A 22,080-nucleotide genomic window follows, 5' to 3' on the forward strand; every position below is an offset into this window, starting at 1 on the left:
AACCTCCTTAGGAGAAGAAACCGCTGACTGCCAGTCCTCATTATCCAACTCAAGGCCATCCCTAGTCCACTGTTCTCTCAGCCCCAAAAGCATGACTGCCCGGACGTTAATCAACTTCTTATATATAAGCGAGATCGTGCTCTCGGGCATATGACCATCAAGGACTCGGTCCTCAAGGGGAGAGGACTCCGGCACCTTCTCACCCTCCACGAGGACTGATCGGAGGGCGTGACGCAGCTGGATATACCTGAAATACTCTGAGGGCCCTAGCTCATACTCAGTCTGCAACTCCTCGAAGGACTTCAACCTCCCCTTAAGCAGCACATCTCCCACCTTGGATATACCTATCAGGTCCCACTTATCAAAGCCCTTCGTATGCCAGAGTCTTCCCAATCTTTCCGATTCAAACAATGGGGTAGCGAGGGTGAGCCTATCCTTCCAGCCCAACGAATCAGTCGCCATCTTCCATACACGCACCGCCACACCTGTGGGCCCCGTGAGGGACGAGTCTAAGGACCGCGAATACAACGCCCTGTAGTAGTTGCCGCCACGCAGGAGCCACCTATCCATGGCATACCCAGGGCTGAGGGCAGGGCCATAAAACCCATGGTTGATCGCGCTCAGCTGCGTGGCCCAATAGTACCGTCGGATGTCTGGGAGCGCAATGCCCCCATCGTACCATGGGAGCGTCAACTTTGAAATAGCTATTCGCGGCCGCCCATCCCACAGCAACGTCCGTTGGAGGCCTTCGACTTCCCGAAAGTATTTGGCCGGTACCCAGTCCAAGGTGTTCTGGAGGGCGTAGAGGAAGCGGGGAAGAGACATCATTTTGAACAGGGCCGCACGCCCAACAAGGGAGAGCGGCAGCCTCCGCCAACCTTCAACATCTCGCCTCAAGCGTGCCAAGGGGGGGAGCAGATTCCTCTCGTAGCGCACAGCAGGATCCATGGATATAAAAATCCCCAAGTACACGAAGCCCTGCTGGGCAACCTGTATCGAACATGTTCTAGGGATCGGTGGGACCTCGCCACTAAGAACGTACAAGTACGATTTGCCCCAATTAATCACAAGCCCCGAGTTCCTACCGAACGATGCGAGTACGTCACAGACCACTATAAGTGACTTCTTAGGTGAGGCAAGATACAGCAGGATATCATCGGCATAAAGCGAAATACGGTCCTCGTGATCAGGCGACCACCGAAGGCCCCGTATATCGGGGTGCCAACGTATCCACGCAGCCAACGGTTCAAGGGCGAGGGCGAACAACAGAGGCGACAGGGGACAACCCTGCCGAGTACCCCTACCAAGCTGAAACGGAGTAGATGCCCGACCATTCACCCCAACATTCGCTAGTGGCCCCTCGTACAGCAACCGAACCCAACTCACAAAACCGCGACCGAACCCAAACTTGGCCAGCACGGCCCATAAGTATGCCCACTCCACCGTGTCAAAGGCCATCGTGGCATCAAGAGATGCCATAATAGCCGGTTCACGCAGCGTGCCCGCCCTGGCGATGACGCCATGAAGACGCCTAAGGTTTAGTGCTGTGTTTCGGTGCGGGATGAAGCCAGATTGATCCGGGTGTACCAAATCGCCAAGTACCCTAATCAAACGGGTAGCCAGGAGTTTGGCCAGAATTTTCGGCTCAGCGTTGAGGAGTGAAATGGGCCGATAGGAAGCGCACCTATCTCGGGGTTTACCCTCTTTATGTATGACCACGATCGACGCCAGCCGCTGATCCAACGGAAGGATCCCATCCCCCCGCGCCTCCAAAAACATGGCGCGCAGGCGAGGGGCGACCCTATCCGGGAACAGTTTGTACAGGTCGATCGGCAGTCCATTCGGTCCAGAGGCCTTACCCGAGTTTAAAGCGCGAATCGCCCCCGCCACCTCGTCAACCGTTATGTCACCATCCAAATCGTCCCTATCTATGTCAGAGAGGCAGGGCAACTCGATATCACGGAGGAGATCAGACGAGTCCTCGGGCGGCCTGTCCGACACCGAGGAATAAACCCTACGAAAATACTCCGCGAAACACTTCACAATCCCCTCAGGTTCCAAAATCGCCTCTCCCTGCTCCCCCGTCAACTCTGGCACCACTCTATTGACCCGTTCTTTCCTGTCCAACCACGCCAGGAGTTTCCCTGCCTTATCACCAACGTCATACAGGCGGCCCTGTTGTTCCCTACTGAGGGTCTTAGCGGCGTCCGTCACCAGGTCCCTATACTCCGCCTGCTTCAAGCAAAGCTCATGCAGTGAGGACTCTGTAGCCTCCTCCTCCATAGCCCCCTCAAGGGCCGCGATCTCCTCCTCCACTTGCCGCACCTCGCCATCCCTCCGATTCTTGGCAGCCACCACCAGGGAGAGGGCTTCCCCCGAAGGACGGTCTTAAAAGCTTCCCACAGCGACACCGCCGAGTCCACGGTTCCCAGATTGTCCTTAAAGTAATTATCTACCTTCTTTACCAGGGCGCTGCGCATCTTGGGGTCTCGGAAATACCATGGGTTGATGGGGGCCACCCTCCCTCCTCCCTCCCGACATAGATCCAGCCGGATCCACACTGGCGAATGGTCAGAGATACCGCGTGCCATGTGCCTCGCCTCGGATATCAACGAGGCATGTGCGGCCAGAGTGAGCAGGTAATCAATCCTGGAGAGGCTACCATGCGCCCCGGAGTGAAACGTGTATTGACTCTGTGTGGGGTGCCGGAGCCTCCAGCAGTCTATCAGACCAAACGTATCCAGGAAGTCTGGAAGCCATTTCTGAGCCCCCCCTGTGTCCCTGGGCGGGTATCTATCCAACAGTCCGGAGCCCACAGCGTTGAAATCCCCTCCCACCACCAGCATTCCCCCCGGGAGAGTCAGCAAAGCCCTGCCCAGTTCAGCAAATGTGGAGGCCTGCAGGGCCGGCGGGACATAAACCGAAACCAAAACCAAAGTCCTTCCTTCCCACCGCCCCGCCACCGCCACAAACCTCCCCCTATCGTCAACAATGGTGGAGTCCACCTCAAAAGGCAACGATGCTCTAATGAGGATGCCCACACCCCTAGACCCAGAAGAGAATCCCGAGTGTGCAATGAATTTATACCCCTTCCTATTCAGGGCATAGCACGTATTACCTATGAGATGCGTCTCCTGCAGCAGGACAACATCTGGCATTGAGCGTTTCAAAAATTGCAAAACAATCCCCCTCTTGATGCGATCCCCCAAACCATTAACATTCCAGCTTATAACACTTAAGCCCCTACCCCCCATCCTCAAACGGAAAGAGGCCCACCCCACACCCGAGGAGCCACCATGGAACAGCCCTGAGGATAATCATCATGCCTTGCAGAAATAAACCCCCCAACAACAAACTCAAAATCCCCAAAACTCCCCCCACCCTGCACCCCTGCTGCAGCTTACAAAGCCCCCCCAACTTGCAGTGGGCCTGTCGCCCTACAAAAACAAAAAAAATCTACAAAAAGTACCCTAAGGGAGGAAAAGAGCACCCCTCGTCCTCCCGCAACCCTCCACAGTTACTGCACTCCGTTAAATCTTCAAGTATGGTCAAATCAAGTCAGGCCGGCTCTGAGGTATCAGCCCTGTCCATCCCGGCCACTGTCTCCATGCTCGGCTGTGTCGTCCCCCGTCCGTCGCCGGGGCAAAGCGTCCAGCCATTCGTCGGCCATAACAGGAGAGTCAAAAAAGAATGTCCGATCTTCATGCACCACCCGTAGTCTGGCAGGGAAAAGCATGGCATACTTCAGATCCAGTTCCCGAAGTCTCCGCTTCACCCCCAGGAAACTCTGTCTCTGTCTCTGCACCTGCTGGGTGAAGTCCGGATAAAAATTCACCGACGCATTTTGGAAGGGGACTGGGCCCGTCACCCTCGAAGCTTGCAGGATAGCGTCCCGATCTCGAAAATGAAAGAGCCGGGCGACAATCGGCCGCGGCGGGGCACCCGCCTTGGGCCGCCCGCCCGGCACCCTATGGGCCCTTTCCACCGCAAAAAACTTTCCAAGGCCCTTAGGCTTCAGATGATTGAGGACCAAATCCTCCACCAGCAGGTCCGCCGAGGCCTCATCCGAGGACTCCGGGACCCCGATGACGCGCACATTGTTGCGCCTGGCCCGGCTCTCGAAGTCCTCCAGCCGGCGGGCGGCGAGGTCACTCTCGGCCCTCAACTTCCGAACCTCGGTCTGCAGATCCGCTACATCATCAGTGAGGCCCGTGGTCCTGTGGTCCAGGTTCTTAACGCGTTCGTTCGTCTTGCCCAGGTCCGAGCGGATCAGATTGACATCCACCAGGATGGCATCCACCTTATGCGCCAGGGCCTCGAACTGTCTCCCCATCGAGGACTGCATCCCGTCGAGCGCGCCCATGACATCCTGGAGGGAGAGCTCCGGTGTCCCAGGCGAGTCCTCCTTCTGGGCATCCGGCGCCTGGCTCGATCCACTCGGCGATGCTTTCAGGAGGGCGTAGCGGTCCATACTGTTGACTTGGGAATACGTTCCCCGCCTGGTGGACTTAGGCTTCAGTCGATCCCCTTCTGCTTTGCCCGACATAATGGACTCCAGGCAGTCCAATGCAGTTAAGACTGTTCCCTCTCAGAGAGAGGAATAAGGAGTGAGCAGGTCCGCCTTGTACCGCCAGAGTGGCCCGCCGAGCGTCCCTGGGGTAACAAAGCCACCCAGAGCTCTACAGTGTCCGGGCAGACAAAGGGAACGAAACCGAAAGTGAAAGAGCGAGGACCTCCGTCCGACAGTTCACACCTCGCCAGGCCGTTGTTGATCAACTAGGAGTCGGGCATCCTGCCAACTCTAGCCCCTGGCATCCCCGGGAGTTAGGCCGCAATCTTCCGCCCGTCGTAAGTCCGGTTCCCGATGGGCGATCCGACCGTGGGTAGCATCAATCGCCTCCCTGACAACTCAGCAACACGGTGCCATGCATACCATCAGGATTAGAGACAGGATAGTCGACGGAGGGCGCGAGGGTCTCGGGAGCTCTAAGCTCACGCGGCCATCTTGGTCAAGCGCTAGGCTCCTCCCCCCCTCCTTCCTGATTTTAGATCATCCCTGACCTAAGTGACTACTTTAGAAAATATTGATTTAGGAAATAGACTACCAGGAGAAAAAAAAGTGAGGGTGTCACACTGCCAAAGAAATCAGAGGGTTTATTCTTTCAAACACTCCAGATAAACTACAAATATCTTCCACTAATGCCTGAACTGCTTTGCAATCAAGTAGGTGCCCATAGCTGAGAATAATGACAAAAAAGGCTCCAATACCCTGCTGTGGTCTGAGTATGAGTCAGATTCTATGCCTTATGGGCAAAAGGGAAATGAAAGAAGCTATAGAAACCAAATACTCATTTTGATACTGTATCAAAGGCAATAGATAATTAAATTATCTGGAATGTGAGCTTCTTGTAAGCCACAGAAAGAAGATATAGGAATAGTATAATAGGCTGGACAATATAACAGATGATCTCTCTGACAGAAATAAGGGTCAGATTTATGGTATAATGGTAATAAAAAATTCTTAAATATTCCTCTGTTGAGGAAGTCTCTGCTGGTGGAGCATACTCAGGTGGAATAATCTCCCCATATTATCCACACAGAAGATTTAATCCTAATAGAATATTATCTACCTTTGGAGAGTCCTCCGTAACAGGATTTACCACCTATTCCACACATTGCAGGATTTTCAGATACCAATCAACTCAAAATCAAGCTCCAGGTTAGTAGAAATAGGCCTTTTCTGAGTAGCCCACTCTTAGGTAAGATAATTATTGCATCCGATAAAATACAATACTATAAGGTGCAATATTTATTGGGTGCACTAAATACCACCTAATATGAGGTTTTCACTTAAAATGGGAAATTTAATTTTAGGATGCCGAAGTCCATGTGTGCAAGTAATTAATGGGCATTTTTCCACTTACAAATATCAGCAGGTCTGACCTGCCCAATTTATTAGGAGCATGCAGTTCTTATCATACCTAGTACAGAGAATACCGTACATAAATCATCCAAACCTGCAAACAAGGGAGGAAGCAGTAGCGGCTCCTGGAGGAGGTGCTGCTGGACGGTGACGCGGGGCAGGGGAGGGGCTGGGTGTGGGGTAGTAAACTATGGAATATGGCCGAACAGAGGTAAGTAAACCAATAAATAAATGAAACAAATTTCATTGTGCGCGCTGCATCGCCAAATGGGATTTTTATCCCTTTGTGCATATTGTCAATCACAGAAATTTCCTGTAGCCCCAGAATCAATCATTACCTACATAGTTAAGCAGGGACTCCCAACAAGGATTCAAACATGGTCACATGATGTGTAGTAGTGACTTGAGCAGTCTTTCCTACATTTTGCGGGGGGGGGGGGTTCCAGGTCCTTTTTGGTTTACTATTACAGTCTTGCACAAAATTGCCTTCCACAAAACAGTACAAACAGAGATTACTTTGGGGCATATCAACAAGGGCTTTATCTCTGCTTTTTTGGCTTTAAAAGCCAAAAAAGCAGAGATAAAACTAGCACCCTATCAACAACAGGGTGCTAACATGCAAATTCGCATGTTAGCACCCTTTTACTCTACGCTTCCCCTTGCATCTCTAATGAGATGCAAAGGGGGCGTTCCAGAGTACAATAATAGGAGAAATGTCGCTAAGCCACATTTCTCCTATTATCAAGAATGTTGCTAACCCTGTTAGAGACAAAAAAAGCAGCGCTAACCGCGGTTAACGCTGCTTTTTTACGTCTGGTATTTTTCTGACTTAGCCATGATATCCTATGGAAGGAGGATATCATGGCTCAGTTTGTCTGTCCCTATCAACAAGCTAACATGAGATTATCGCTGGGTTTCCAGCAATAATCTCACGTTAGCCACTTAGCGTGAGGATTTTTATCGCTATTGAGATAAGCGTTGCTAGTAGCACGCTATCTCAGCGATAAAAATCAACGCTAGCCGGCGATAATTATCCTAGCGCTAAGTGCGCATAGCGATAATTATCGCCGGTTGTTGTTGATATGCCCCTAAGTCACTGGTGCACCTTTTCTTACTTGGTTAAAGTGGCTCTAACAGATCCCATCTGGGAGTGGGATGGTTTTGGGTGGTTCAATCTGGGCATGGGTTGTGTCTCAGTTCTTCTTTTACTGTGACGTTCTGTGAGGTGAGGATCCAGCTGCAAAAGGGGCTGGAAGCAGCCTGGGTGGAGAACATGCAAAGTGCGCACAACTGTATGGTCCGCCCAAAACGGCTGGCCAAACTTTCATGTGCTCTTACACGGTGCTCACCACTCCTCTCCCTGCTCTAAGATCAGAGCAGCTGCACCGTACCCAAAAAGTTGCTGCAGCAGGAAAACATAAAAGGATGATAACAACGAGTTATCATTTTAATTTTCGTTTATTCACACTGCTGAAAAGTAGTGGGGCAACGCTACTCTGTCTCAGCGGAGGAGCCGCCACTGACCTCTCATGCTACCCCACTGCTGTGCAAATGTTTTTCAAGAGCACAAAAGTCGTGAATCAGAATTGATTCACATTTTTCAAGATGGTGAAAAAAAATCTTCAGAGTCCTTCTCCAGCAACTGACATTTGGCTAAAAATTCAAATGTGATTAATAGTAAGGAACTGTGAATTTAAAAGGCAAAATGTACAAAAGTATTGCCGCTTTCAAGCTTACCCAGCACTTTTTTCAAAAGTTTACATCTGAAAAAAACACTTCAGGGATTTACATCAAACCCACAAAAGCACGCTGGCTGGGGTTCTGCTTTCTTGCACACTGTTGGTGTAAATGCATTTTGCACTTTTGGCTGTAGGTGCAAGCAAACGTTTATTTTGAAACAAAAATGGGAAAACACAACTTTTTGACACCCGCTGCCCTCCCCCAGTCCTTACTGTTTATCCACTGCTCGGAATAGCATGAACTGTCAGATGCCAGCCTTAGCTGATTGTACTGAATGACAACAAAGTAATGTCCAAGTCACATGATATGGCCAAATAAAAAAAACATTTTTAGTGCCCGTTAGTTACTCCAGACAAAGGGAAAGGCCGCACTACAAGGCTGCCGAGAAACTTGCAGTAAATGACTTCAGTTTATTAGCACAGGCTGTTAATGAGTTTAAATAGGACTGTAGAAGCATAAACCTTGGAATAATCCGTTTTTATATATATATTCCCCTCCCCAGTCATTATGAAATCATTTGGTATTCATTGTGATAACACCAATCATAATGAACTCATTTGGCATTCATATGGCTGTCTCATGCACGTCCCTTGGAATTCCACTGTGGTTCATCACTAGTTAATGGTAATAATTATGGACACTTAAAAGAAAGTGTTGCCATACAGGGTCAGAGAGAGCAGGGGATTGGTTTAGTGGAGCAGCCAAGCAGAGGAGCGTGCTGCAATCACTGTAGAACGCTCTGTAAGTGCACTAGAGCGCACTGCACTCAGGAAAGATGCAAAACATGAAACAGAGGGGCATATTTACATGGGCTTAACCCCACAGGAACATCACTTTTACTGACATTCCTGTGGCGTTAAGTCCTTTAACATGACAACGCCGCCTTGTAAATAAGGCACCCTTTCACGCTACATTTAGCGTGAAAGGGGTGGACAATGGGTGTTGCGGTGGGTGTTCTGCCGCAGCACCCATTGATTTTCATGCTGCCCCCTATTTACAAGGGTGGCGTAAATAGGAGTCAGCGCCAAAATTAAGACCAGGGAAAACCTGGTTTTAACATGGCAAAACGAGTAAAATTAATAATTTTTCTTTGTTTTTTCTGCTTCTATGTGTGCCTCATTCTGCAGCACACATAGAAACAGCAAATCTCCATGAATTATTGTTTATGTACAGGAAGGTGTCCCTTCCTGCACATAATCATTGATTAAAAAAATGACGATTTGCAATTTCTGTGTGCTGAGCAAAGCAGAACAAGTAGGAGTCACAAATCACCATTAGTGACTGTTTATGTGCAGGAAGGGACACCCTTCCTGCACATAATCAATATTTCCCTCAACGCAGTCACCCTTGCACTATAGTGCAAGGGTGCCTGCGTTGGTGCTAGAGAGTTGAGATTAGCGCCAGCACTAGGGAGAATGCAGGGATGTGCCATATCGTAAATATGCTGCATCTCTCCGTTTTCAGAATGGTGGAACGTGGTGTTTGCAAATTTTGCTTAATGCCACGCTTTGCCATTTCCTTGTAAATATGCCCCATAGTTTAAAAATATGCCTCAAATTTCAGTTCCAGATTAACTTGTAGTGTTACGTGTAATTGCCTACATAGGTTTGCAGATTGTTTTTTTAGTAGGGCAATGTAGAAATATGGGGCCTTATCATGAATGTGAGCGCCCATTCAGGACAAAGCTATGCACCCGTTTTTATGCCTATTGTCTAAGGCAACATAGATTTCAACCAATGCGCATTGTTTCTAGGCCGAGTGGTCTACTCCTCATACACTAACTCGGAGACATCCCGCGTTAAATGTATGCGGCACGGACAGTGCAATAGCATATAAGAAGACTCACAGATGGGCCCTGCGCACACACATGCAGTCATGATACAACTTTTCATTTCCTTTTGATGTCTGACCCTATGCACCCTTAATGAATATGGACTGGAGCAACCACTGTGTGCTTCATTCCCAAAGATGCATGTACAAGGAAGAGTACAAAGAACATTGTCTCTATATTTAGCACCAGTGCAAATTTAAAATAATGCGGAACTTGCATTCTTTTTCAGCACGTATGCACCTTTCAAGACTGACATTTTGCCCTTGCATTTGTGCCTCATGCAATGATAGTCATTCTGCTATGTCTATATTCACTGAGTACCAAGGGATCAGTGGTGGAAACACCAGTTTCTGTGGCAATTGCCTGTTTCTCAGGTGTGTCAAATCTGAAAACCACAGTATTACTGTGCAGTTGAATTACCAATACCTGCTTTATAGGTAATTATTGGTGCATTAATACCACATTGGTACTCCCTTTCAAATTTAAATGAGGGCCGTAGTCTTATAATTATGTCGAAAGCAATGATTGCATTTGATCTTGACTTTCCTACAACTGAACCAACAATCATTTTAGCTGCTTCATCTTACAAAGGGTATAACACAAAAACGATACATGGTTGTCATACTATTATTACAAATATTATTATACAGGTGATATGTAGGTACCAAAATGGTATTAGGCCATAGCACTGTTAAAAGCATCCTGCAGGAAATTGTTTGAGGAGGATGGAAGCCCCACTCAGGTAACAACCACAACCCTTGCCAGGGTGAACCACAAAAGTCACTAAATTAACCTGTCTTTAACCCTTGAAAACTTTTTTAAAATAGAGTCAATTTAAATAAATAAAATGATACCAGAACATAAAAAATCCAATCAGTAGAACCGCAGCTATGCAGTTTTAAAACACAAAGTGCCACTTGTAGCAATCATGCTAGAGCAGGGGAAAATCCCAAGTTCAGACCGATTGCGCTGGAGCGTGTGTCAGATACAGGGACCCGGTTAATTCCCCTGAAAATTACCTTCTCAAAGTCCAGCACAATGAATTCCGCTCTTAGTGGAGGACGCTGTGAGAAGCAGGAAGAGTGTCCCAGATGGTCATCACTGCAGTGTGAAGAAGAGGCCGAGCGTCAATGGATCTTTTCACTTTAGTACAAAGGTCGTTAGGTATCATGAACAGTCAGTGCTAGAGCTTCGAGTTAGTGGTCACCACTTGCTGTCATTGCTGTAGCACGGAGTGCAGCTCTCATGTTACCGGTCATCGCTGGTGGTCACTGTGAACAGCGGGCCTCCGCAGAGGTTTGTGTTTGTGGTTGTCACAGGCAGCAGAGTTTCTGCATGACGGAGCACATTTGTGGTCATGAAGAGCAAAACCTTTAGGGTTTCACCTCTTCATCGTTGGAGGAGCTCAAACAAATGCCAACCAGATGTCCAGGACCTGGGGGGACACCTCTTGGGGGGGTCAGAAACTCACTCCAGTGGAGGCCAGCAGAGCCCAGGCAGGTCCAGTTTAGGTCCAGTTGCAGCAGGTCAGCTGGGCAGTTGCAAGGAAGCCTGTTGAGCGTTTAAGGCCCTGTAGCTTATATCCCTGGAGGTCAACCAACTGACCCTTGGAGTCATTCAGGTTAGCCTGGGATGAAATCCAGTCTTCCTTCCCAGACAGCAAATCAGTCCTCAAGCAGCAGGGCAGTCCTCTGGCAACAGGACAATCCGTCTTCTGTAATGTGCACAGGTCAAGGAATATTTGGATCTCCAATATTTTTACCTTTGATGTGGAGGTATTCCGATTGCTACTTCCCACATCTGGTTCTGAAAAGTTCTTCCCCTTCCCCTGTCAAGCTCCAAAGTGTGTGTGTGTGTTCATGCACGTACATGCATGTGTGTGTGTGTGTGTGCGTGTGTATGGGTGTGAGGCAGAGTCCTTTGAAGTGCAAGTGTGCCAGGTGCAGTTCCTCCCAATCATCCTACCACGAAGGCCATCCCTAACCACACCTAAGCCCTATTTGTGTCACTGTTTGGAAGGAATGTACAAAACCCAACAGCTGAGCCATTCACATTAATGTACCCCAAGATACTGACAGAATTCACAAATGGTTAGGACAAGAAGATGGCAAAGTAGTGTTTTGAGAAGTGTAGCATAAAATTTGACTTCAACATTAAAGGAGTTTTTACATTACAATTATTTTGTGTGTAAACAGCATATCTCTACCTGCTCCTAATCCAAAATGTATCACCTATTGCAGCCTGCCCTGTGAACCTTTAGGGCCTACCTTAGCGGTGATCTGTATGTCTTAAAAACAGTAGGGTTAGATCTGAGAAAAGGTTTATTTTGCCGGTCAAAATGGCAGTTTAACACTGCACTTTAGGCTGCAGTGGCAGACCTGAGACATGTTTTAAAAGGCTGCTTTAGTGGGTTGCATAAAGGCTGCTGCAGGCCTACTAGTAGCATTTAATTTACAGACCATGGGTACATGTAGTACCATTTACTAGCTACTTATAAGTAAATTATAACAAATATAAAATCATCAACTGTTGGTATAAGGAATATGACAAACAAAAATAAGTACTCTAACCCTAGCCTGTGTTGAGGGAAAAAAATATCCCTTAATTAGAAGGGACTTTCGAAACGTATTTGGTGCCTTTTGGGGTACCATCTTCTAGGTTTGTTTTGTAAAAGGGCGCAAACCCCTTATCCACCTTGAGTGACATACTTCAAAACAGGGATTCACTCCTCACCAGCACCAAATGTTGCAAAGTTCGCTCTCTGAGCTTTTTTAGTTTGTTTTTTTGTTGTTTCAGAGAAATGGTGATATATTTTGGATCTTTTTTTATATCTCAGGCAATATTTGTAAACAGTACTCAGTACCTCATTCTTTTTGTCTGTATTCGGGATTGATTCCAGAAGATCATGGAGGGCATAGCTCAGGTACCTTTGGCATTCAGAGTGTTGTACAGCTTGTACCTCATTGGTAAAACTGTGCATTTGTCAGACAACATAGACGTCAGGATTGTACCAGACTGATTCCATGCATACCCTCAGGAAATGTTGGCCTGTCTCCCTGCTAGCCCACAGTGCACCATCTGCACCCATAAGCTCACAAGGTAACAAATATGCGTGCAACCTTAGAAAATGATGACCCACAGCTCCCAAGGAAATGGTGGTAACATATCTAGAAACCTTTGGTTCAGTCTCTCATGAATACCCAAAGAAACACACAAGAGATACTCAGCACCACGTTTCAATATTTAATGAAGCATTGTGATTCTTGTATCAAATAGGTGTGCTACGATAATCAACAGAATGAAACAGATTAGCGTAATTAGCATTACAAGAATAGGAAAAAAGATGAACATTTCCACCATTGTGCTAAGACAGTGAATATATATGGGCATATAAGTACTGTGTATAGTGTACTCCTACCTAGCACCAACTAACCTAGTCTTGTCTAGGCTGGGGGGTGGTCTGTCAAATCCCTGCTGGGTGGTCTAACTCACCATTACCTGCAGGTAAGTGTCATCAGGCTGTCCATTTTGGCGTAGAACTGGACATCCCTCTTGTTGGTACTCAGGAATCAGCTGAGCTGGAAGTTCAGCATCTAGTGACCTTGCAGTGTGAGCTGAATGCTCATCTTCCCCAACATGGAAGTGGTTCTATTTATATAATATCAGCTCCCATGTGGCCATGTCGCAAACCTTTTCAGGCCGTAATTGTGTATGCTAGTTGGATAGCGCATTGCCTTCCAGACAATAACATAAACAACATTTGCCCACGGAACTTTATTCCCTATACTTAAAGTTCAAGGTGTCATGGCAGTGTGCCTATGAAGTGTAAATGTAAGCAATGCGGATTAAGAGAATGTTATCCTGCATGGTTACACAAGAAAATGTATGTCAAAAGTCACTGTGTTAAAAATAGAAGGCAATTTAAAAAACATGAGCATGTAAATGGTGGTGTTTCTAACTGGCCCTCTCCTGACCACGTGACAAAAGCTCAGATGCTTACCTTGATTTTATTGATTAAGACTGAATGAAACTATTGGCCATTGTGTATGCATCCCTATCGCCTCATGTGTTTGGAGAACTACTGATTCTCCTTCTGGTTGAGTGAAGTGTGCATGTCTTATTATATTCCTTTGCACACAAGTATGCCCACATCCAATGCCATGTGTTGGTGACAGATAATGAAAAGTTCATAGTGTGTGAACTGACCATTGTGTGATATCACAATGTGTTTGTTTGCCTGTCAAAGTATCTCTAATATACCTCTTTAATTTTCTGCACTGATTTCTTCCATAGGTGAATCCATCTTCACTCACTTGTTTACACTGGGAGCAGACAAACATCTCCCCTCCCCTCATTCCTTTTTACAAAAGATGAGACTTTCAGGGGTTGACATGGATATGCCCAACAGGTCATTTACAGCAGGCAGAAACATGTTGACAGATTTGATAGAGTCCATATGACTCTAGGATCCTAATAGCCCAGAATCCATCTTTTTTAAACGTGTGCTAGAAAGAATACTTGATAAAAACATTTCCATCAAATTGCTACACAGTTTTAACTCTTCAATACCTGTGATAGGGAATGTTAGAAACGGAGTCTCTAATGTGCAGCGGTTTGCACCCTGTCCAAGTAGGGACCCTCACTCTAGTCAGGGTAAGAGGTCAGGGTAAGAGAGTCACACAGCTAAGATAACCTCGGCTCACCCCCTTGGTAGCTTGGCACAAGCAGTCAGGCTTATTTCAGAGGCAATGTGGAAAGCATTTGTACATACACACACAGTAACACCATGAAAACACTACAAAATTATTCCGCTCCAGTTCAGAAAAATAGCCAATATGTTTCTGAATAAAACAAGACCAAAATGATAAAAATGTAACATAGACAAGTCAAGATATCACTCACTTTTTATATTTTAAATAAGTTCAGTCCATAGAAATCTATTAATGCATTTCTTGTAGCACAAAGTACCCTGGATGTGTCAAAATTCAAAGACAAAACAAGCGCACAGGAGGTGAGGCACTGGAAAAGCAAACAAAGTGTTGGTTCTTTACTCCCAGGGGAGGTGATACGTTAGTTCCTTTCTGGCAGCAGAGGTGATGCGTCGGTTCCTTACTGTCAGGTGATGTAATGCGTCGATTCCTGACTGGAAGAGGAGGTAATGTGTTGATCTCAGGACATGCCGCCCTGGTTCCTTACTGTGGGCCGACGTCGATGAAGAGACCATGTTGAGGGACGATGCAATGAAAATCCAGATATCCAGATGTGCTAAGTCGATGAGAAAGCAGCAATGCAGGTGCTGTGTCAATTTCACAGCTGCAAAGCAGGCGATGCGTCGATTCTTCAGCAGCAAAGCAGGGTCAGGATGGCAGCGAGTGCCACGGACGTCGGTGACACAGTGCTTGGGACTTAGGCTGTGGTGATTTTACAGCCACAAAGCAGGTACTGCATTGATTCTTTAGCCACACGCCAGATGCTGTGTCAAGAAAACGGCCGCTGAGAGTCGATGCGTTGATTTTCTCTCCAGGTTACACCGCCAAGCACCCAGTCCTGGATTTGGCACCACTTGGCAAGACAGGGCTCTTAGCAGAAGAGCCCAGTAACTGGTAGGTGAAATCCTGTTAAGACTTCTTAACAGGAGGCAAGCATGCACAACCCCTCGAGAACCTTGGAAGCAGAATACAGAAAGCAAAGTCTAGTCCTTTCACTCCTAGAACAGAAGCAGAAAGCAGCAGACAGAGTGTCCCTTCTAGAGCTTCCAGCCATTCTTTCATGCAGATATTCATTAGTCCAGAAGTGTTCGTATTTTGGGGTGTCAGAGGTCCAATACTTTTACACCCTTTCTGCTTTGAAGTAGGCAAACATCAAAGGAAAGCCTTTGTAGCGCACAAGACCCTGCCTTTCCTTGACCTGTATTTCACTATTAGAACATGTAAAATATCACAGTACATGTCCTACCGTTTAATTATACTGTACCCTGCCAACAGGGCTGTTTTGGGCCTAACTTAGGGGTGACTTACATGTACCAAAAGGGAAGGTTTGGGCCTGGAAAGTGGGGGCACTTGCCAGGTCGAAATGGCAGTTTAAAACTGCACTCATATACACTGCAATGGCAGGTCTGAGTCATGTTTGCAGGGCTACTCATTTGGGTGGCACAATCGGTGCTGCAGGCCCACTAGTAGTATTTGATTTACAGGCCCTGGGCACACCTGGTGCACTTTACTAGGGACTGACTAGTAAATCAAATACGTCAATCATGGATAAACCAATCAACCAACACAATTTGCACGGGTAGCACTGGCACTTTAACACTCAACAGCAATGGTAACGTGCCTAGAGTACTAAAACTAACAAAAAGGAAATGCAGTACTTAGTCAAAAAACAAGAGGTCAAAAGTAAAAAGACAGGAGAAATCACGCCAAATATGCCAGGTCTAACAGGGAACATACCACTAATCTTGATAGTCACTGTGAGTCTCACTATGACATCCTCGTTATCTGTCAGATTAACTCAAACTCCAGATTGCCAATACCAGGGCGAATCGATAACTCTGCGAGGGAGCAGAGTTGCAGTGGATGGAATGTAGGATCCGGGAAGTTCTCTTTGAAAGCATCAATAACTGAGGAACAGGTAATCTTAGTCCTGACTCCTCACCAATTCCTCATTCTTACCCAATGTTTCACCCAAAGATACTATTTGTTTTCAGCAGGCAGGGTCTCCATGTGACACCTCATAGATTTGTGCAGATACAGCAGACCTTACACTCTCGATTCAGCTGGTGTCATCTGTTCCTGGCCTAATATGGATTGACAAGGACCTCATAACGAGGTCATTCATTTTATATCAATCTTTTTTATGTGCATATCATGGCTTTTGTAGGAAATATATGGTTATATACAGTTGCTGATAGGATTGATTAACTTTTTGCTTCCTTTTTGAGAGTGATGAGGGTTAGATATCTATACAAGATGGGCTTGCTTTGAGCAAACAAAATCTTTCCAGAATATGTAAATCATTTATGTGGCCTATCTCCCTTCAAATTAAAATCATTTGGAATACTCACAATCAAATGGAATAGCTTGTTTGGTTCTTTAAGAAGAAAATATGGGTAACAAATCAGCTTTTATATGTTGTGTCTCATGGACATGTAGAGCAGCTCACAGACATTGGCTAATGACATCATAAGGTGTTGATATCAACCCGTGCTAGATGTAGACTTTTTGTTCATAGTTGGTGACTTTGAATACTTCTATTGCATGCTACAGCAACAAACGATGGACGGAATGGTGAGTAAATCAAACATTCACCCCCAGTCAAGAGATCTCGGTTAAATCCGTCGTCTTTTACTCACTAAGCCACCCCTGTTTGGACTCAGCCATATGCAAATCAGTCTTGACCCTTCTCCCCAAGAATACTTCTAAGCACACCCCTACAGCCCCATCTGTTTTTAGCAGCCTTGCCACTTGCAGTCTACAACCTGCTCAATTTAAGATGCATCAGGTGTGCAGACATAAGCAAAACACAAAAAAGATACTTTTTGGTTAACTTTCTGCTCTATAATTCTAGCTATGCAACATGGACATGAAATGATGATGCGTAATTAACGTCTTAGCATTAGTTCCATAGTGAATTTCAGATTTGATGTGAACAATTTGTTATTGTTTTCGAGCAAATCTACGTTATAGAGGTGAATTTAACATTTCATGCCCTTGGTGATTGCCATATAATGTGTTCTTAGTTGTTACAGGGCACTGTTTGTTACACACTAATGAGTAAATTTAAGTAACTACATTGTAGATACCGAACCCCTTTCATTAATTTATTGAATGTTTAATATGATCTATATATAAAATGTTTGCAATAAGCTAATTTACAAGGGCCTCCATCTACACTTCTGTCTTCCCCAGACATGGCATTTTAATGCTCATCATCAAAAACTTTGCGGCATATTTACTAAGAAGTGGCAGAGTGCAGCGTTAGCCTTCCTGGCTTAACGCCGCACTCCGTCACTTCTAAAACGCAGGGCTGCACCATATTTACAACAGTATTGTGCGGCCCTGCGTTTCCCCCAGCGCTGGCACTAAATTTAGCAGCCTAGCGCCAACGCAGACACCCTTGCACCATAGTGCAAGGGTGTCTGGATTTAGGGGAAGACTGTTTACCTGCAGGAAGGTGTCCCTTCCTGCACATAAACAATCTTTAAATGGTATTTTGTCACTTCTATGTGCGTAAGGCAGCAGACATAGAAGTTACAAAAGGAAGGGACATGTTCCAGCACCTAAACAAAAATGGCTTTTTCTGCACAACGCAGCACACATGGCAACAGCTAAAACGAGGAGAAATAAAGCATTTCTTCTCGTTGTGCCTGTTTAAGACCAGGTTTTCCCTGGCCTTAATTTTGTCACTGTCTCCTATTTACGCTGCCCTTGTAAATAGGGGGCAGCATCCAAATGAATGGGTGTTGGGGTGGAACGCCCTCCCTTTCACGTTAAGTACAGATTGAAAGAGTGCCTTATTTACAAGGCAGTGTTAAGCCACAGGAACATCCCTAAAAGTTCCAGTGGCGATAGGGGCTTGTAAATATACCCCTTCATTCAGTTTGGATTAAAACCCTAAAAGTACAAATACATCGTGATGACTGTATTACATCTAGCACACTAAAACACTAGCAATAGATACAAAACATGACGCGATTCTTAAAATACATTTAGTACACGACATAGATAAAGTGCATAGTGGTAGCGTTGTCATGTCATCAATGGTAAATTGCTATTTTTCAAAATCATAATGAAACACTAAAATGCAATTGCAATTATGTAAAATTCAGCCAGGCAAAATATAATGTTGATAGGTGCCCTTAGCATAGTGAAATGGTCCGGTGAATGAAAATGGAAAAGAGCAGGAAGATCTGAAGTTTCATACAGACACGGGGGTACAAGTCAAGCAAGTTTACCTCTAGATTATTACAACAAAAACCTTTATCTAGGGTCCACTATGTTACTATAGGGTAAAGGGATTGGCCTACATGTTGCATAACTTTTGAAAAATAGTCAGAACAAGCATAAAAAAACACCAAATCCATCATCGCCATTCGAAGACCTTAGTATGAATAAAACACTGCAGCTAGCCTAAAAGGTTCCTGTTCCTAAACATTGGGGTACTAAGTTTAATAAAATGGCCAATGCAATCCAAAAATGTAATTTTCCTGTAATAAAAGACCATAAAAGCACATGTTATTGTAGTCGATAACATTTCTAGGTGAGATGAATGTTCTAAAAGCATTTTAGGTCCTAGTGTTTACAGTTGGGCGGAGCCTGATGGTCCTTGTTCAGAGTTCAAGATTGCCAGCCACCATAATAAGAAAAGACATAGACAAAATAGACATTTGAGAAGTAACGAAGGAGACCAAGACGGTCTATTTCAAGACATTAGCCCTGATGGCCCAGCTCCACTTCGCGTACTTGGCCCCAGCACATACAGTAGATTCCCTAGTTTCAGTGCAAAGTAACCTGACCTATGAACGGTACTGCCTGCATCCCAGCTGTCTACAGATCGGGATGATCCAATATTTCCTAAGGCGAATGTGGACTGGCAAAAAAGAAAAAAATAGTGGTAGAGACTCTTCTGCCTGCAGGCATATGGGACACGTTCATTTAAGCTAGTACTGGAATGCCATTTGAGGTAAAGGATAAAAGAGGCTCCTGGGTACATCAAATAATCAAGAAAGGGCTCGAATTCTGTGTGGGGTTTAATTTGCAGAAAAGTGTCTGTGAGAGAGCCACAGTTTGCCCTTTAATATTAATGGAGCCTGCCGACTGCTGCACTGTCATTAGTTGTTAAGGCACACTTCCCTTCAGAGACTCTATTCAGATACCTTTGATCACTTCTCTTTAGGTATGATACATATTTTTAGGATTATCTCTTATGGCTACTGGATCCAGTCATGCTACCCTATAAATTGAGAAACATGGTCATCAAATGCCATTCACCTCAACATTGTCAATTCAACTAAATGGTGGTCTCAAGATTTTTTTTTTAATTTCAGCGGTCAGAGGGTAAACCGGCTGGGGACACTGACTGGGTTCCGATGGGTTCAAGGAGCCCGTCTGTCAGTCGGAAACTGCTCATAATTCCTTAAGGATGGCATTTCCGTCGTCGAGACTATGATGTCAGTTTCCAACAGCCTTTCCATGTTGGTATTTCTGACATGGAAAGGCTGTCGAAAAGCGACTTTGGGGTTTCTAGCAGGGACCCCTTCTCCCCTGGCCCTCTGGTTTAGGCCCTGTGCAGCACCTATGGCGCCCCCGTTCACATCCTTGCACCGTGTGGCAGGCAGTGTGAGGTGCCCATCACACGGTGCAGAGATGTGCAAAAACTTCCATTGTACAATGGGAGCGTGTGCTGAGGGGGTTTCGCCCTGCCGCACAAGCTCCCATTTTAAAATGGAGGTTTGCAACTGCACCATATGCGGTCGCACTCTAATTGCGGTATCCATAGGAGAGTACTCCGAGATCATTCACACCTCACACATTTATGTGCATGCTGTTCCAGATCAGCCTGTTTCTACTTAGTCAAGGATTGGTTGATCCTTTGACTCATCTAAAGTGCTAATGGATTATATGTAAAAATATTCAATACTCAAACTTCAAGTTCTGTTGGTTAATGGCTACTTTTTGCCCTAGTCTTTTGAAATTTGTCTACTTGAAATAACACTATGGTGGATGTTTGAGTGTATGATTTTCTCTAATACACTAACTTTACAAAGAATTTACAACTAGACAGCTTTAGAAAAGTATGCACAGAAAAATTGCTACCATATGCTATTAGTCATCGCTTTGCCGCCTTGATAAAATCCTCTTTTGTGGATGAGAGAGGTGTTGTCTGAGAAATACAGATGAAGGAATTTAAACGAAAACTCACCTAAGATTTGTTTTAGTAACAATTTTTGTGACACCAAGAAATAGTTTACTTCAACATCTTGGCGAACCTCCAGGAGCATTTTCCCAATCTACTGTTCCGAAATTTAAAAAAATCAGCTCTGGTGGAGGCTCCTTACTAATACCGGCTGCAAGGATTGAAATTCCTCACATTAGCAGTAAAAATGGCACCCCATTATAAAGCAGCTAACAAAAACATGTGTTCCAGCTCAACCCATACGACGAAATGCATGTGACCTCCAAGCCATAGCACGCCTAGTCAGGTACTATGGACTTGCTGCTGTGTGTTGTTCATGTGCCTCCTTGTTACTCCCCCTGGGTTGGAGCAGGAGACTCTCCATCTCAGCCCCGAAGGGTGGGACTCTCCTGCCTATGTGCATTTTAGTCAGTGACACAACTACATCATTGACAGACTGCAACTAAGAAAACAGTTTGTGTCTTCCCTTGCAGCACAGAGGGGCTCTAAACAGCTCAGTTTTCTATGTTCCCAAGGAACAGTGTTGAAAGGGTGGTGTTGGTTAAGAGTTGAGAAGATCAGCTTTCAATCAACACCTCAATTTCACTTCAGAGCATCAGGTGATCATAGTAGGATGTGATCACCTGGTGACCCCCCCAGAGAGTAGGGATTTTTATAGAGGGCGCGACCCCTTGAGCAATAGCTGGTGCTAACACCCTAACACCATCGGTATTTCTGCCCCCATGAGGTGAGGGTGGGGATGACTGCTCTCAATATGCCCCCTGGATGGGCAGAATGCCCAATAGACATGAGAGATTCATATAAAAAAGCAAAGAGGTGGGGGCAGCCCCCCTATTGACAGGGCTATGTTCCACTCCAAAAAATGACACAACAGTCTTTCTGCCCCACCGGGGGAGGACAGAAAGTCCACTAGACACCAGGGCTAAAATGAAAACAGGGGTGGGGTTGGCCCACAATGTGCCCTGCCATGCCCACACCACAAAAAAGGAAAGAACAGTCTTTCTGCTCCCCCTCCCGCAAGGTGCCAGGGATTTCAAAATAGCATCAAAAACAAAAAAAAGGATAGGAGCAGTCTGCCCTGGCATTAAGCCATATCCCCACCCCTAAAGAGGAATAGTGTCTTTCTGCCCCCCTGGGGGGAGATAGGAGGTTTGTCCCAATTCAGCAGGTTGCCCAAATCTGCCTCCCAGGAGGGTAGAAAGCCCACTAGAAAACAGGGATTTTGAATTTGGGGCAAAAGAAAGGGGTGCTCTATTTCATCCTGGCATTGAGCCATACCCTCACCCTAAAATAGGCTAACCAGTGTTTCTGTCCCAGGGAACAGAAAGAGATGTGCCCCGATTAGCCCTGGGGGGGCAGAGAGCTCACTAGACACCAGGGATTTCAAAATAGCGGCAAAACAAACAAAACAATAGGGATGGCCTATCGTGGCATCGATCCATACCCCCAACCCAGAAGGGATAATAAAGTTATTCTGCCCCCCATGGGGCAGATATGAGAGCCGTCCTGATTGAGGAGCTTGCCCCTAATCTTTCCCCCATGGTTGGGTATAAAATTGCTTGACACCAGGGATTTTACATGTAGGCAAAACAAACGGGTGCGGGTGTACCACCCTGCAGTGGACCATATCCCACCCGATCAGGGACCCGTCAGTCTTTCTGCCCCCCCTAGGAGA

General features: G+C 46.0%; 1 long non-coding RNA gene across 1 annotated transcript in view; it reads left to right on the plus strand.

The window, feature by feature from the left end:
• Window positions 1-22,080, plus strand: part of LOC146822766 (uncharacterized) — a 388,855-nt gene that overhangs the window by 178,549 nt on the left and 188,226 nt on the right. The gene's annotated exons all lie outside the window — the stretch shown is intronic.

The sequence above is a fragment of the Triturus cristatus genome, chromosome 5_2 (assembly GCF_964204655.1).
Source record: "Triturus cristatus chromosome 5_2, aTriCri1.1, whole genome shotgun sequence".
Lineage (NCBI taxonomy): Eukaryota > Metazoa > Chordata > Amphibia > Caudata > Salamandridae > Triturus > Triturus cristatus.